General features: G+C 40.4%; 1 non-coding gene across 1 annotated transcript; it reads right to left on the reverse strand.

Moving 5' to 3' along the window:
- Nucleotides 1-238: 238 nt before the first annotated feature.
- TRNAT-CGU (transfer RNA threonine (anticodon CGU)) lies at nucleotides 239-311 on the reverse strand. The gene has a single exon. It is a non-coding gene; the product is annotated as a tRNA-Thr (tRNA).
- Between the last annotated feature and the right edge of the window lie 5,245 nt (nucleotides 312-5,556).

Consider the following 5,556-nt stretch of genomic DNA (forward strand, 5'->3'; position numbering starts at 1 on the left):
TATATATATATATATATATATATATATATATATATATATATATATATATATATATATATATATATATATATATATATATATAAGGGAAAAAGTGTATACCTAAGGGCTCGTTTTTCCGTGTTTTTAACACAATAATAATGAGATATAACAGACAGTAATGCCAAGGAATGTACAGGGGAAGTTATTAACATTAATGGAATGTAAATAAGAAGAAAGAAAAGTGGATGAAAAAATTACCAACTGTAAGCAGGAATCGAACCTACGACCTTCGAATTACGCGTTCGATGCTCTAACCACTGAGCTATTACAGCGGCCCTCCCTCCATCCACTTTTTGGGTTTATCTGTGAATTTAGAAGTAGGAGCGACAGTCAGCGCCATCTATAAGCCAAACAACGAGTGTGAAAACACTCTTATGCGCATGTTTGGCGTCACGTAGCACGTGAACTTATTATGAGCGGGCAGCTGATTAATTGTCCCTCTTATACAACCTAAACACACCAAGTCTGCCAGTACGAGACCCTCGTTCAATGAAATAAGGGAAAGAAGTGTATACCTAAGGGCTCGTTTTTCCGTGTTTTTAACACAATAATAATGAGATATAACAGACAGTAATGCCAAGGAATGTACAGGGGAAGTTATTAACATTAATGGAATGTAAATAAGAAGAAAGAAAAGTGGATGAAAAAATTACCAACTGTAAGCAGGAATCGAACCTACGACCTTCGAATTACGCGTTCGATGCTCTAACCACTGAGCTATTAAAGCGGCCCTCCCTCCATCCACTTTTTGGGTTTATCTGTGAATTTAGAAGTAGGAGCGACAGTCAGCGCCATCTATAAGCCAAACAACGAGTGTGAAAACACTCTTATGCGCATGTTTGGCGTCACGTAGCACGTGAACTTATTATGAGCGGGCAGCTGATTAATTGTCCCTCTTATACAACCTAAACACACCAAGTCTGCCAGTACGAGACCCTCGTTCAATGAAATAAGGGAAAGAAGTGTATACCTAAGGGCTCGTTTTTCCGTGTTTTTAACACAATAATAATGAGATATAACAGACAGTAATGCCAAGGAATGTACAGGGGAAGTTATTACCATTAATGGAATGTAAATAAGAAGAAAGAAAAGTGGATGAAAAAATTACCAACTGTAAGCAGGAATCGAACCTACGACCTTCGAATTACGCGTTCGATGCTCTAACCACTGTTTCCCTTATTTCATTGAACGAGGGTCTCGTACTGGCAGACTTGGTGTGTTTAGGTTGTATAAGAGGGACAATTAATCAGCTGCCCGCTCATAATAAGTTCACGTGCTACGTGACGCCAAACATGCGCATAAGAGTGTTTTCACACTCGTTGTTTGGCTTATAGATGGCGCTGACTGTCGCTCCTACTTCTAAATTCACAGATAAACCCAAAAAGTGGATGGAGGGAGGGCCGCTGTAATAGCTCAGTGGTTAGAGCATCGAACGCGTAATTCGAAGGTCGTAGGTTCGATTCCTGCTTACAGTTGGTAATTTTTTCATCCACTTTTCTTTCTTCTTATTTACATTCCATTAATGTTAATAACTTCCCCTGTACATTCCTTGGCATTACTGTCTGTTATATCTCATTATTATTGTGTTAAAAACACGGAAAAACGAGCCCTTAGGTATACACTTCTTTCCCTTATTTCATTGAACGAGGGTCTCGTACTGGCAGACTTGGTGTGTTTAGGTTGTATAAGAGGGACAATTAATCAGCTGCCCGCTCATAATAAGTTCACGTGCTACGTGACGCCAAACATGCGCATAAGAGTGTTTTCACACTCGTTGTTTGGCTTATAGATGGCGCTGACTGTCGCTCCTACTTCTAAATTCACAGATAAACCCAAAAAGTGGATGGAGGGAGGGCCGCTGTAATAGCTCAGTGGTTAGAGCATCGAACGCGTAATTCGAAGGTCGTAGGTTCGATTCCTGCTTACAGTTGGTAATTTTTTCATCCACTTTTCTTTCTTCTTATTTACATTCCATTAATGTTAATAACTTCCCCTGTACATTCCTTGGCATTACTGTCTGTTATATCTCATTATTATTGTGTTAAAAACACGGAAAAACGAGCCCTTAGGTATACACTTCTTTCCCTTATTTCATTGAACGAGGGTCTCGTACTGGCAGACTTGGTGTGTTTAGGTTGTATAAGAGGGACAATTAATCAGCTGCCCGCTCATAATAAGTTCACGTGCTACGTGACGCCAAACATGCGCATAAGAGTGTTTTCACACTCGTTGTTTGGCTTATAGATGGCGCTGACTGTCGCTCCTACTTCTAAATTCACAGATAAACCCAAAAAGTGGATGGAGGGAGGGCCGCTGTAATAGCTCAGTGGTTAGAGCATCGAACGCGTAATTCGAAGGTCGTAGGTTCGATTCCTGCTTACAGTTGGTAATTTTTTCATCCACTTTTCTTTCTTCTTATTTACATTCCATTAATGTTAATAACTTCCCCTGTACATTCCTTGGCATTACTGTCTGTTATATCTCATATATATATATATATATATATATATATATATATATATATATATATATATATTGAATGAACTTGCAAATAGCACATTTTAAAAGGAAATGGTCTTTACTAACGTATGCCGTGCCACAGCCTTCGTCAGACCACTGGAAGGGGAGTCGTCGTCAGAAGGCCGTGCCACGGCCGAAACGTTAGGAAAGGCAATTTCCTTTTGAAAAGTGAAAGTGCTACCTGCAAGTTTATTCAATATAGCAATTACCCGGAACTGTCATGCCTTCCTTTCAATATATATATATATATATATATATGCCTTGAAAAAGACGGGGTTCTCGTCGAAACGTCGGCACAATAAACAGTTGTTATGTGAAAGCGCATCTACTTTCATATTTATAACCTTGCGGCAACCGAAGTTATTCTTCTGCATATATATATATATATATATATATATATATATATATATATATATATATATATATATATATATATATATTGTGAGCGCACTTACTGGCTCTTCTTTATCAATTGGGCGTGTCATCATCATTTGTATAATTTCCTCATCTGTAGATACCATCATCAATGTGTGCCATCTCGAGTTCGTCTCGATTAAAGAGCTCTTCCTCATAAGTGGTGGACGGTGCTGGGTATCTCGGCTATCACAAAACGTACGACAAAATACGCAGTCGGTTCATTTCGCCTGGCATCTCATGCTCCTTTGCGAAATATGTTTCTTCGTGTGCCTTATGTCAATGGCGGAAACGACCTACTACTCCTCCTTCTGGCTTTCTGCAACACCTCTTCCTTGTCCCACTTTGTCATTCGAAGTCGTCGGTATAGACTTGTACGGCCCCCTTCCCGCGACCTCCAATGGAAATTGTTGGATTGTGACGGCTGTTGACCACCTCACTCACCACGCGGAAACAGCCTCACTGCACGCTGGTACAGCCACAGAAGTAGCCGATTTTTTTCTGCGTAACATAGTTTTACGCCATGGAGCTCTATGTGTTCTGCTCAGCGACCGCTGCAAGGTCTTTCTTTCTTTTGTTGTTGCTGAGGTCCACCGCGCCACCAACGCCATCCATAGCACAACTTATACTTGTCATCCACAAGCAAATGGCTTGACAGAACGCTTTCATCGTACCCTATCGGATATGATTGCCATGTACCTGAACCCTGATTACGTGAACTGGGACGCCATTTTGCCATTCGTAACGTTTGCCCACAATACAGCTACGCAACGCACCACTGGTTTTTCTTCCTATTTTCTGGTGCATGGCCGCTCTCCATGTGTAACTCTGGACGTCTCCTTCCTTTCGGCTCCTGCTACCTCAGCAAGCTCTTTATCCGCACACTTTTTGTCTCGCTTCGCGCACTGCCGTTATCTGACCCGAATGAACACTGGCATCTCCCAGGAAGGTCGCAAGTCTCGCTACGACTCAACTCACCACGCTGTCACCTTTTCTCCAGGAGACGAAGTTCTTCTCTGAACTAACGTGCGTGTGTGCGGCTTATGTGAAAAATTTCTCAGTCGTTTTCCAGAACATATGGTCATGAAACAAATCTCCCCCGTTAATTTCTGTATCTCACCACTTAAGGCTATCTATCTCTGACAGTGTTGCCTTGAGACAGAAATTGTGCATGTTTCTCGTCTGAAGCTGTATTCCCGACGCAATTCTCAATATTGTCTGTCGCGCGGCCAGGAGGCCACTTCCAGCGTGACGGGGAATCAGTGTGAGCGCAGTCACCGACTCTTCTTTGTTATTTGTTTGGACCTGCCATCATAATTTGTATAATTTCCTTATCTGCGGATACCATCATCAGTGTGTGCCTGCTCGAGCTCTTCCCGAATAAAGCTCTTCCTCATATATATATATATATATATATATATATATAAATATATATATATATATATATATATATATATATATATATATATATATATATATATATATATATATATATATATATATATATATATATATATATATATATATATACGTTACGTCTGTATGTAACTCGCACTCACAGAAATAACATCATAAAGTCCATTTTTACCTTCATATACGCCAATTGGAAAAACGCGAACTTTCGTATTGGCCTCAAAAAAGCTTTCACTTTAAAAATCATATACGGAGTTGTTTGAGGACTAACTTTTTGTTCTAACACACCACCTAATACTAAAATATTCATATAGTAAATATTGCTGTAAAATGATAATTATTTCAGGTAAAAATGAGAAAGGAAACCGACCAGCACAAGGCACAGAGGTTAACCAGAAAAACGTGAGGTTCACTACTCTACACTGGTGGATTGATGAATGAGGACATAAAGATGAAAGAGAAAGGAAACGGGGTTAAATCCACTAAGTTTTCCGTAGAAACGGTAAGCTTCCTCGATTCAACCCACGGACTCTTTCATAGATCCGTTGTCTGAATGGAATTGCACGCTCCACCTAAGACGCAGAGGGGCCGATGTGAAATAGCTGTATCTCTGCCCGAAATTTGCTGCAGACACGTCAGTATACGCAGTCATTGGTGCAGTAAAGCTAGTGTTGCGTCACAATTCGTGCCTGTCTTTAGCATAGAAAGGCGCGCCAATTTCGGCATATTGTATGGCCTTTATAAGTAGTCTCAAAGTAGGACTTGCATCGAGCCGCCTAAGAGCTCACCAAAGTTTCGCGAACGCTGCTATATAATGACATTCACGCTCCTAATGCAGCCCGTTTAAGGTTTACCTTTTTCTCACTTAAGAATATAATTGTCTTATTCCTCCCATTGGGCAGCCTTAGAATTCAAGTGATTACTCTCATAAAAGAGATCGACCACTTCGAAACTGGAAAAGCAGCTGCCGTGACGATGATAAATTCACCAAGAGTTCAGTCGATGCGAAGACAGCGAGGTATATATTATTGCTACAGGGTCCAAGTCCCACCTTCCATTGTTTGGGCCATGAGACGCGTTGCAAAGGGTACCAGATTTTTCTTCCCACATGTATATGAAATAATAAATAAAATAGATTGTTCTCAATGGGCTTCATCGATCACCTAGTAC

The sequence above is a fragment of the Rhipicephalus microplus genome, chromosome X, assembly GCF_043290135.1.
Source record: "Rhipicephalus microplus isolate Deutch F79 chromosome X, USDA_Rmic, whole genome shotgun sequence".
Classification (NCBI taxonomy): domain Eukaryota; kingdom Metazoa; phylum Arthropoda; class Arachnida; order Ixodida; family Ixodidae; genus Rhipicephalus; species Rhipicephalus microplus.